General features: G+C 43.2%; 1 long non-coding RNA gene across 1 annotated transcript; it reads right to left on the bottom strand.

Annotated features, from left to right (window-relative positions):
- Positions 1 to 706: 706 nt before the first annotated feature.
- On the bottom strand, positions 707 to 12,605 carry LOC144307392 (uncharacterized). Its single transcript, XR_013374275.1, has 3 exons — positions 12,453 to 12,605; positions 12,265 to 12,332; positions 707 to 835 (listed from the first exon to the last, which is right to left on the bottom strand). It is a non-coding gene; the product is annotated as an uncharacterized LOC144307392 (long non-coding RNA).
- Positions 12,606 to 12,856: the final 251 nt, after the last annotated feature.

Consider the following 12,856-nt stretch of genomic DNA (forward strand, 5'->3'; position numbering starts at 1 on the left):
ATTGACCTGGTTTATGATGAAGGGAAGACTTCCACACTTGGGCTGCATATTTTTTTTAAGATTTTATTTATTTATTCATGAGAGAGAGAGAGAGAGAGAGAGAGAGAGAAGCGGGCTCCATGCAGGGAGCCCAATGTGGGATTTGATCCCAGGACTCCAGGATCATGCCCTGGGCCAAAGGCAGGCGCTAAACCCTTGAGATTTGGGCTGTATCCTATGCGATAGTGGCACCTTGGGCTGTACTCTGTTCCTAGACCTGGAAGAGAGCCTGGAGAAAGTGCATGTTATCAGCTGCTGGTGGTAGATTTTCTCCTTCTCCCCGCTCTGGAGCCTAGGCTTCTCCCTCCACTGTCCTTTCTCTTAAGGAGTTAGCATGAGAGTTAAAAATCTATCTGAACCACCTTCCATCCTTCCATGGCTGTCTTTTTTCCCCTGTATTTTCCATTTCCCTGCCCTGCAGAGCCCAGGCTTCTCCCAGCTACACTTGACTAGGGTTTCCTGGGACCTGTAGCCAGGATCGATGTGGTCACTGCACCTCAGGAAGGAAGGGAGGATGGAGATTTGCCTTGGTGTGTGTGTGTGTGTGTGTGTGTGTGTGTGTGTGTGTGTGTGTTCCTATAAAGAAAGGCAGAGCTGGCCAATGACTTTTTGGGCTCGTGTGAGGCATGCGGAAAGGGCTGCTTCTATTTCTAAGCTCTAAAGAATACCTGTTCATTACCATCTGTATCCACAATGAGATATTTGAGCAATTGCTTGGGTCTCTTTTCTTTCCATGCATCTGCTTGCTGATTTAAGTGTCCACCACCCCAGGAGCTGATCTCTAGGAGGTGAACATCTGCAAGAGATAAGAGGAAAGGAGGCTTGTCAGTGTCTTTGTAAAACTCTGCCGTAGGCTCCCATGGGCACCTACAGAAACCAGGCCATGTGTGGGAGAAGCATCCCGGGCGGTCAGCAGCAAGTGGGGGATTGAGACAAGTAGCATTCAACAATGTATTATTCTTACTGAGCATTTACTCTGTGTCAGATATTGTTTTAGTGCTTATTTGTATTAAATCATAACAACCCACTATTTCTACTTAGCAAGTGGTAAAAACTGAAATTTACAGAAGTGAAATAACTGACTCAAAGTGATAGAGACCTCTGTTTGCTCAACACTAGCCTTAATAATAACTGACATTACATATATTTTTCCAGTTCACCAAGTTTTCCTCAGGAATAGTATTTTATTCAATCCTTGGCAAAGGGCCCAGGAGGTTAAGAGGCAATCCAAGGTAATATAACTCATGAGTGGACCAGGTGAGATTTAACACTAGCTCTTGGAAAACATTGGCATCAAAAAACTAAAGGTAGAGCTCCAGGTCATGTGAGCAGGAAGATACAATCTTCTGAGTTACACCCATATCTCTACTATTCACAGCTTATCTCTAATGTTGAAAATTATGTTAGTTGGCCCAAACCTTTGCTTTGATCATCACATTAAAAAAAAAAAACCCTCTTGCAATGGATGAGGGTGTACTAGGGATCCTCAGTGAAAATTTACTATGAAATAACCTCATTAGAGTTAAAAATAACCAAATTAGTCAGAACCATATCTTTTATATGGCACACACATTGCTTCAAAGCAGGCAAAATGAAGAAAAACTTCCAAATTCTTTTCATGAAGCAAGTATAACATCCCTAAACCTGATAAAAATAGCACCAAAAAGAGAAAGAAAGAGAAGAAAAGGAAAATTATAGACCAGACCTACTCGACTTATGAATATTGGTGGAAAAATTCTTAAGAAAATTTGAGTGAACACGCTCTAAAACCACATTAATAAAATAATGAAAACAATACACTGTGAACAAATGGGGTTTATGCCAGGAATCCAAAGATTAAATATTAGAAATTATATTAATATAATTCATCATATTAATAGGTCTAAAGGGAAAAAAATCCATACAATTGTTTCTAAAGACACTAAAATACTTTGACAAAACTTAACATCCCTTCCTATTTAAAACTCTTGAGAAAATATCTCCCTTTTTTTTGGTATATATTTTTTTTATTGGAGTTCAATATGCCAATCTATAGTATAACACCCAGTGCTCACCTGTCAAGTGCCCACCTCAGTGCCCGTCACCCAGTCACCCCATTCCCCCACTCACCTCCCTTTTTACCACCCCTTGTTCATTTTCCAGAGTTAGGTGTCTCTCATGTTGTCACCCTCACTGATATTTCCCAACTCATTTTCTCTCCTTTCCCCTTTATTCCCTTTCACTAGAGAAAATATCTCCTTAAAACAATAAGAGATATCTACTCCACCCTAAAACTATCATCTTAATAAATGCAAAATTCTAGGGACATTCCCAACAGGATCAGGGACACAGAAAAAGATGTACACCACCTCCATGGCCACCTAACATCATTCTCATGGTACTAGTTAAGGTAATTAGAATTAGGACAGTCATAGGCAAATGGATAGAAAAGGAGAAATAAAAAAAACTCTACTTGCAGAAGACATAATGGTGTACCTAGAAATCACAGAGAATTAATGATGAAAAAATTCAATAAAAGAATTCAGCAAGGCAGCAAGATGTAAGGTTAACATGAAAAAAAAAAAAACAGCATCCACATACACAAATAAACATCAGATGTACAATGAATGAGAAAACCAAATTTACAATAGAAAATAAAATATTTAGTATTAGAGTTATCCCACTAAAAAAAAAATAAGTCCATGTAAAATTGTATGGGTCCATAGCATCTTTGTTCATCCATAGCCAAAAATGAGAAACAACTCAAATGCCACCAGCTTGTATTATGGATAAACAAATTTCACCTTCATACAGTGGAATATGACTCCACGAGAACAAGGAAAGACTTGGTGATTTGTGGGCCAACACAGAGGAATCTCACAAGCAGTTTGCTACGTGGAAGAAGCCAGACTCAAAGGCCACTTATTGCGTAACTGCATTTATGTGAAATTCTACGGAAGCAGACGGTGGTGGCAGGAAGATCAGCTCTTCCCAGGGGCCAGGGCTACTGAGAGGATTCACTGCAAAAAGGCATGAGCAAACTTCCGGGGGAAAAGAAGCTGCTTTATAATTTGATTGTAGTGATGGTTCCAGAACTGTCTGCATTTGCCAGACTCACAGGATTGTACGCTGGGCTTTATTATGTATGAATTATATTAACTTTTTTTTTAATATTAATTTAAAAAAAATAAAGCTGATCTTTTATTTTATTATTTTATTTTATTTTATTTTATTTTGATCTTTTAAAAAGAACTTTACTCTTTACTAGAGTAGCTTCTAGAAGAAGGTCCCAGGAAGCCAGCGAAGGCCATTCTGGAGTAAAGCTGAGATAGAGAAAGGGTGTCTTTGTACAAAATAGCTTTGTGGGATGTCGAGATGTAAACTAGATGTTTTCAGGCAGGAAACTCGGTGTCACCAGGCCATTTCTTCTGGATTTACAGGTTTGGAGCTTCTCACCACGTGTGGTAAAGCTCCGAGTAGTTGGACGGAGCTGCAGTGAGCAGAGAACAGCACGTAACCACTTCCTTCATGGCACCAACTACTTGTTTCTCTTCTTACTTCATCTAGCTTGCCCTGCGTGTTTGCCTCACAATCGGTGGATGTGGTTAGGGATGGGGACATGCAGGATCAGGGCTAGGGGTTTGCAAGGGTGTGTGTGTGTGTGTGTGCACTTGTGTGTGCACATACCCATGTATGGGCAGGTTGAAGTTCATTTCCTTTTCTCTACGTCTCATAAATTCAGGAGTATTTCTTGCCCTTTCAGAACCATATAATCCTGGTTTCATAATAAAACTATTGACCTGGAGCAATTTTCTTTCACTCTGGTCTCAATGCCAACTCCAATAGAGAAGAGATGAGGGGGAAATTGCTTTTTTGCGTAACTGGTGACTCTTGCACACACATGTTCTTTCATTTTCCTTTAAGTAGGCTCAGTGCCCAGTGTGGAGCCTAATGTGGGACTTGAATTCACGACCCTGAGAGCAAGACCTGAGCTGAGATCAAGAGTCAGATGCCTAACCAACTGAGCCACCCACGCACCCCTTGTTCATTTTAATACAAGCATTGCTGCTGCCTATTGAGAGTCGGTGGGTTTCTTGGCAGTGTCAGTCTGAGAGTGAACTGCTTTTTGGGTGACGGACTTAATTCTGGGGTTCAGCTTCCTGTGCGTCCATCTCCTCACTGTCATCTTCCCACTTTTCCCAGCACTAGTGGCGCTACAAGGAACTCCAAGCAGCACACTTCATGACAGCCCCTTCCTTTTTATCTAAAGGAAATTTAGATTAGATTAAGACCTGACACTAAAACCTGAGAGAAAAGGGTACTCTAAGTAAATGTCTAATTTACTGTATAGATTACTCTTTCCTAGTCTTTTCCTTCTTGTAGTTGATGTGAATATGAGCCTGTCTGTGTTATATCATCACTTTGCTTCATTGTGTGGAGTGTTCTAGCCTGTTGTTGGTGTTGCTACTATTACTGATGTCATTGTTATCCATTTAAAGAGAGTGGGGAATTGCGAGACCTGTGTGGCCCCGTCGGTTAAGTGGCCAACTCTTGATTTCTGCTCAGGTCATGATCTCAGGGTCCTGGGATGGAACCAGGCATTGGGCTCTGTGCCCAGTGGGAAGTCTGCTTGAGGATTCTCTTTCTCTCCTCTTTGCCCCTGCCCACCCCCCACATGCTCCCATGAGCATGCATGCTCTTTATCTCACTCTCTCAAATTAATAAATAAATCTTTAAAAAAAAGATAGTGGGGGCCCAGAACTCAAACTTTGATATTATTCCCTTCCAACTTTTCACTGTTGATTTAAGAATAACATGTCAGTATAAGAAGAAAAAAAGACTGGATCAAGTCTAAAAATATGACAAGTAAACATATCTGGTACCATAATATCTAATACGAGGCATCCTCCTGTTATGAGTTTGCAGTTTGCAAAGTGGATTATAGCCCAGTATTTTCTTCCCAGTGACCAGGTAGCAGGGACTCACCCTGGAAAACGAGGGAAGGAAATGAGGGAGGGAAATGAGGGAGGGATGTCCTAGAATTTTATCTACTGCGAACCTTGGTGAGCATTAACTTACACCTCAAGAATATCCTCCATGGAAATTGTTTCTGTAACATTTGCCAATTTTAGTATATATCTTTTCTTATGTAGACAAATAAGGAACCAATATCCCCACTAATCCCAATTGCTATTAACCAACTTGTTGGTGACCTAGAGTGTTAGTATGTTGGATTGCCAAAACATAAGAATTCAGATTTGAACTGAGGGGCCCTACGTGTAAGAGAAGTCAGGCATGAGACTTGTGTCAAACACAATAAATTCCCTACTTTTTTAAAAAAGATTTTACCTATTTACTCATGAGAGACACACACAGAGAGAGGCAGAGACAGAGGCAGAGGGAGAAGCAAAGCAGGCTCCCTACGGGGAGCTCAATGTGGGACTCGATCCCGGGACTGCGGGATCATGCCCTGAGCTGAAGGCAGATGCTCCACCGCTGAGCCACCCAGGCATCCCTAAATTCCCTACTTTTTATTCTACTTGTTAAAAATCAGACGAATATAATATTTAACTTATGGAATTTGGAGCCAGCTAGGGTTAGAATTTCAACTCTAGCCCAACATAGGTAACCTTATGCAAGTCACTGAACCCTCTCTAAGCTTCACCATTCTCATTTGCAAAATGAATTTAACAATAATACTGATTTCATAGGTTGCCGAGGGGATTACATAGGTAACAAATATGGAATAAATATTTATTAAATGAAATAATGCTCACCAAATGCCTAACACATAGTAAATTACTTTCTGTTTAATTTTCACAGGTATCTGGGGGTGATTATTTGAAGTGTCTGGTCTGCTTCTGGCGGACAAGAAAGTTGAACCCAGACATTTCAAAGGGAGAGGCCATTCCCTTCCCTCCAGAATACCCTCACATCACATCCCTACTCTCTTCCTCTCCCCTGCATGAAGGCAGACAGGGTGGCTGACTGGAGGTGGGGGGAGAGAAAGGGGATCGTGGGCAGGAGTGCCAGATGGACAGAGCCAGTCACTGCCAATCTGCAGGAACTTTGCTTTCCTTTATAATCCACATGACTGTCATTATCCATGTCCTCTTGCAGGAGAGAGGCAGCCCCTACATGATCTGTTGGGCTTGATCAACAGTGCTGAGACTTGCTGCCTCCCAAAGGCCTAGTGAAGGGATATTCCAGTCTTTTTTCTTTCTTACTTTCAACTTTTCAAGGTCTGGAGCAGTCTAGAGTTCCCTTGGCTTGGCTACAGTGATTGTACAGCCATGGGAAAGGCGAGGGAAGGGGAGATAGGAAACACCAGGAAAGGCAGTTGTCTGGATATGGCCAAAGCATAATTTATTTGCCAAGGAGTTTTTTTTTTTTCCACATCAGTTTAAAGTGAACAGAAAATCACCTGCTGGTCCAGATTTTATTGTATAGGTCATCATTTTATACAAATATCTACACAGAGAAGAAAATTTCCTTCTAAATCATATGGTGGGAGAGTTTCTAGCTTGACTTGGAGTGAGGGGTGTATAAAAGGTGGGAGAAGACAGAAGGATGCAGAGATAAGAGGCATCAGGTGACAGAAAGACCAAGTGACTTGGAGACCGAGTGACGAGGCTGGACGCATGGCCTACGATGACGGAATATGGAACCAAGTAAGGAGGCGGAATGCCCAAGTGTAATTACAGAAATGCCTAGACCAGGGCCACCTCCACACAGTAGACTTGTTCTTGCAAAGCCAGACATCAATGGGACCCTCAGAGCCGAGATCATTTTCAAGTGTGAAAATACAATTCACTATTTAAAAGATCCTTTTGCTAAAGAAGAATCCTTACTAAAATTGGAACAATATCTCATCTGATTGACTGAGTCATAGTTTTAGTTTTGTGAGTATCTGAATGCAGGGCCCTTATAATAACCTTGAATGGACTTTTGCAGCAAATGGAGCTTGTGGGTGGATGATTGCCCATCCTAATCAATCAGTTATCAATCGATCCAGTGCCAGCACTGCGCCTTGTGTGCTGATGGTTCCTCCAACATGCTGGGCACTTTCTTGTGTTAGGGCCTTGGCTCTGGCCTTCCCCCTGCCTGGAATATTTTGCCTTCACATATCTACTCTCTTACCTGACTCCCTCCTTTATATATTGTCCTCAATGAGATCTACTCAGACTAACCAATTTTAAGTTGCAACCACCCCATCTCTTATAGTCTGGGTTTTCCTTGCTCTGCTCTATTCTCCTCTTTTTGGAGCACTTACCACTTTTATATACTTTATACTTCACATTGTTTGCTGTTGTTGACTGTCTACCTTTCATAGGCAAGCATCTTTGTTTGGTTTGTTCATTAATGTATCTTCAGCATCTGGACCTAGCACACAGTAGGTTCTTCATAAATATTTCTTGAGTAAATAAATGAATGAATGATTTCTAGAATTTCTACAGTTAACACAGAGTCTTTAGGTCCCATTTTATAGCTCATCTTTTTAGTGTCATACAGACAACGCTGTTTGATGAACGTATTCGTGACTCATGCCACTGTACCACTAAAGGCATAGCACAAAGATGCACAGGACTTGGAGTCCAGTCCTGGACTTGCCAACCATATGGCTTTGGGCTTCTGTCTCCTTATTTCTATAAAGGGAACAATAACATCCTAAGATGATTCCTTGGGGAAAAATGAATTGACATAAGTGAGTGTTCATATACCACAAGACGGAATACGGATACGTTTTCGTATTTGGAAGCAAATAGGGTTTTGAGCTGCAGTTCTCACTGTTCATAAAATTTTCTGGCCTGGTTTGCTCATTCACGGGTGGGTTAGTTCTCACTTACAATACTAGTGTACCTTCACTGATGATCTACTGTGTGACAAGGCCTGTGTTTGGCAGGTGTATATACTGTTCCCTCACTTAGCAAGTTTAACATCATTATCCCACTTTACAGGCAGAGGAAAGAAAGTTTACAAGTTGCTAAAGCCACCTGGGTGGTGAAGACTGAGGGCTTCACCAGGGATGAGACCCAATCTGTCACTATCTGAAATGACCATCATTTGGTCACATTTCTTGTTCCACCACGTGGCTCTACCCTTCAGCAATACATCCTATTCCTCCTCCTCCTGCCTCTCTAACCACTTTTAAACACTCACATGCATGTGCATGTTTGCTCCAGCTACCTTGACCCAAGTGTCCATAACGTGGTGTAACACATGATTTGCCGAATCACCAACTCACAGCATAGAGGCTATCCAGCATGAGCATCTTAGCTCACCTCTGTTCTTTTCTACTTTAATCCCTCTTAAGGGTCAGGAAAAGGTCACTTAAAACTCTGAGTTATGCTTTTCCACAGTCTGTGGGGATAAATTATGGGCCCTAATAGTATTTGGGAGAGTCACAGAGACCTCTAGATCTCTAGATCTATCCCATGTGAATGCAGAGTAATATCATGTATCCTGCAGACTGTCCTCGGCCAGAGGTTTAATAATTAATTCGCCTTCCCAGAGGAGAGATCTGATGCCAACAGAGGAAATAGGGAGACCCAGGCAGGGCAAGCGGAACTAAGCATATCTTTGTTCTGTCATTGAGCCTGCAAATCACATGCTGACAGATGTCAGAGTCCTGCCTGGGTCCCTGCCCATAAGTACTGACAATATACAGTGAATGCAGTCTACCTGCCTGACATAGGAGAAATCATTCACTCCTTTCATGAATTCCTCCAGTTTCTTGCTTTCTCTAGGCTTTGGGGACAGTCTAAGTGGAGAAGGGAACGGGAAAGGAGGAGGATCTGTGCCTCAGTAAAACTTTGGATCATACCCAGTTTGGTGAATAGAAGCTCCTCACTTGAGTTCTGATGTAGTTTTAGAACGAAAGGCCTCTCCCAGATGGAAGTGTGGGTTCAGTTTCCACCTGTAATCCCCTAACTTCAAGATCCTGTACAAGGGAAGGTCATATTTCCAAGGCTGGAATCTTGCCTGAGGATCTTGGGAGAAAGGAAGGAGAAACGTGTGGTGTGTGCCACTGTCCTGTCATCGGGCCTGTGAGCCAGAATGCTGACGGCCTGGGATCCAGGCTAGCATCATTACCCATCATGATGGGTACCAGGTGCGTGGTGTACCCAGCCTCACAGCTATGAGTGATCTGTGCCAGGTGAGTCAGAGACAACACAGACAGGAAAGATCCATGAATTTGGCCGGTGCAGCCATAGGTCTGTGACTCTGCAGCTGAATCTGGGTCCCTGGTGGGGACTTTTGGTGATCCTCATGGGGTTGCTGAATGCAAGTCTGGAAGGGCTTTTGGGAGAGCACTTGGTCTGGGCCCCTGCCACTGAGCAGAATCTCCGCCAACGCATCCAGGCTGAAAATCCATCTTGGTCCTTAGTGAATGAAAACAAGAAAATGAAATAATTTCTAATATAGGGGCTAAGCACACAGGATGGATCTGGCAGGTCCAGCTGAAATGAGCCTTCCACACTCTGAAAGGATTGGTGTCATGGTCTCAGAGCAGTGGAGATGCCAACACCTTGTCATCAAGACTGGAACATGTGGAGAAACTGCTGTGCCCATACACTGTCTACAACTAGTGTGGTCGAACTCCTGCTCATCATCTTCCTCTCTGGGCTCGCAGGGGCTCCTGGGCTGACTTGGCCTCATCTCAGCTCCTGCCATGGCTAGAGATGCCTTTGAATGTCCATGAGATTCATTACCTCCTGCCCTGGCTGTTTACTCTTCTCTGTTTCACCCCAGCGAGCCAGGCTTCCAGCCACACGTGGGTCACAAATCCAACACCCAGGTGCTCAGGGAAGCTCAGGAAAGTTAGACCTCAGGAACCTCCAGTCTGCCCACCCAGCACTTGGCACATATACTTACTGAGTCCCCTAATGGGAAACAGGGTCAAGAGCCACCCTCTGTCTTTGATGTTTCCTTCATTTATCATTTTCTTCTCTGCCTGATAAACTTCTATTGCTATGCATTCATTCAACAAGCATTTACTAAGTGCCTCCTATTCAACAAGCTTAAATGTCGTGTCCCTCAGAAGGTTTTCCAGAACCTCCCTAAAAAGAGCTGGTTACTTTCCTTTCTGTCTCTCCCTGGTACTTTAGTTGTGCCTCCAGTTGTGTCTTTTGTAGATGTTGTCACTCTTCTCTTACCTGCAGACTAATGATATTCCTGCTTATGGGGAGAACCAGTCCTTATTTTTATTTTTTTTATTTAAAAATATTTTATTCTTTAAAAAATACATCTTATCTTTCAGTGACCCCCTCCCCAGTCCTAACTAAACCCACTCCTGTGTCCAAAGGCTTTTGGGCTGTGCTAGGATCCTAAGTCTGAGATAGTTATTCAACCAACCCAGTCTTTTTTTTTAAATTTTTATTTATTTATGATAGTCACAGAGAGAGAGAGAAAGAGGCAGAGACACAGGCAGAGGGAGAAGCAGGCTCCATGCACCGGGAGCCTGACGTGGGACTCGATCCTGGGTCTCCAGGATCGCGCCCTGGGCCAAAGGCAGGCGCCAAACCGCTGCGCCACCCAGGGATCCCCAACCAACCCAGTCTTTAGGCCACCAGTCTCTGACGCTCTGAATGTTCATTGAGGAAAATAAATAAATGGAAACAAAGTGGTAAGCTTAAATATGGGGCTCTGAATGCTCAGGGAGGTAGCAGAATTTCATGGTTCAGGCCCTGAAATCCTTTGGCCTTCATTTTAATCCTGGCTCCAAGATTTAGCACACCAGCAGTATGATGTGAGACAAGCTATTTAATTACCCTGTGCCTCCATTTCCATGCTTGAAAAATGATGATCACAATAATATGTCATTCTTTCTCTGTGGATTTTATTTTTTGTTTTCTTGGCAAAATCCTTGTGCATTTGGATGGTCAGTTGCATAGGTTTAGGATGTGGGGGACAGAGGAAAATTCAGATTTCATTTTCCATGAAAAGCAGAGAGGAAAAGTCAATGGATTTTATGATTTGCTTTCATTCTCCCCAGTTAGACTTGAGCTGCACTCCTTGGCTTTATAAGGACTCTGGTGGAACAAGAAGGATGCTGGAATATGGCCAAGTGTAGCTGTGAGGGGAATTTCTAGCCAAAGAAAATATAGTTGAAGGGCAAAATATGTCATCAAACAGGAAAAAAAAAATCCTGCATTTTTCTTATTGAAAAAAAAGGGAAGTGGATTGGGACAAGTTGTGCTACATTAACTGCTAAGATACTCAAGAGATAAATGACACTTTTAGGGAGCTGGCGCCATTTCCTAGTCTGGAGACCTGATTTTGAAACCATTTAGGTAATCTTAAATTTGGCCTAGCTTCTTGATCAAGTTTCAAAAATAAATGCCGAAAGGTTCTTCCTCTCAGGATCCCTCAGGTACCCACCTCTCCTCTTGGAACCGTCACTCAGGCTGCACCTCTCTTGTTCGATGTCACATCTTTGATAGTAACTAGTCACAGAACTTTTGAAATCAGTCACTTGAGTCATTTAAAAAGTGCCCATAAACATGGGAGATCACTTATAGTGATATTGGTTATGAGAAGAACCTTTGGAACGCACTGAATCTGCCCTATACTGCCAGCATGTGAAGGAGAAAGGCTCTCGCTAGCCTGGGCTGTCTGGAGACGCGTGCCAGGTGGAAGGAGGCAGGTGGACATATAACTTGCAGAACAGGGGAGGGGGAATTTGGAAAGCTCGGAAAAGTGAAGTCTAGACTTGCTCAGACCCCTCTGGCTGCCTACTTCTTCTTTTCTGGATCTCTGGCTTTTCCTGGATAAGGAAAAGTGGTTTCCCATAAGTGGGTTTTCATTTCCCTCCTGTTCTTCTCTCTCTCTCTCTCTCTCTCTCTCTCTCTTTTTCTGTCTCTTTCTTATGAACTGAGGCTGCCCTTGATTTGACAGTGACAGAGCAAAAGTTTAGTCCAGTCTCACAGTTCAGTGAACTTGAGCCAGTGCTGGACAGCCTCCTTCTGTCTCTGCAGATCCATCACTATCTGTACCCTGCCCTGCCTATACCCTGGGGGCTGACCTGTAGGCCTCTCACCTCTGGGGAGTCCTCAAGGCAGGTTGGAGGTCAGGAATCAAGAGACACTGGGGTATTTATTCTCCTGGCTCCTTGCATCAGGAGAATCTTAAGGATGTCTGGTCTGGTGGTCCTTCCCATTCAGGCCAGATGCTCCAGTTTCTAGGAACCCCTCTCTCTCCATGCCCCACATACCTGAGCTGGGGTCCTCACACACGAGAACCTACCTCTTGGAGAGCGGCCTCTTTATTAAACATCCCTCAGAAGATCCTCATTTGAGTGTGTCATCTGTTTCCTGCAGGGGCAAAGATCAACAGGAAGCTGGTTTACAATTCAGATTCCTGGGTACAGACCATAGAGATTCTGAATGAAGAGTAGGTCCAGAGAGGCATCCACATTTCTAGCAAGTGCCTACTTCTCATGCCAGTGGTTCAGGGATGACTTGGAGACAGACTTGAGCGGACTCTGTCAAGCTGGATGTTGTCCAGATTTAGTCAAATGGTAAGAATAACGCAGCCTCCATAGTTCCCATTGTTTCAGCGTCTCTTCTGAGAAGTCCAAATTTTTGTATGAGATCATTATGAGCTAAGTTGGGAAAGGCAGGGAGATTTCTAAACCAAGTCCTGGAGTCTGTGGGAGGGCTCCAGTAACCAGAACCAGAGAATTACAGAGTATCAGTGAACACGACGTTGAACTGCTCAACACCTCATTGATTTATGCTGGCACGGTTTACCTGTAGCCGAGGGCTCCTGAAGTTTATTTGTGCTGATTGCACCATCACTAATAAGATAGAGAGATGTAATGGATGGCAGATGCCCA

The sequence above is a fragment of the Canis aureus genome, chromosome 38 (genome assembly GCF_053574225.1).
Source record: "Canis aureus isolate CA01 chromosome 38, VMU_Caureus_v.1.0, whole genome shotgun sequence".
Lineage (NCBI taxonomy): Eukaryota > Metazoa > Chordata > Mammalia > Carnivora > Canidae > Canis > Canis aureus.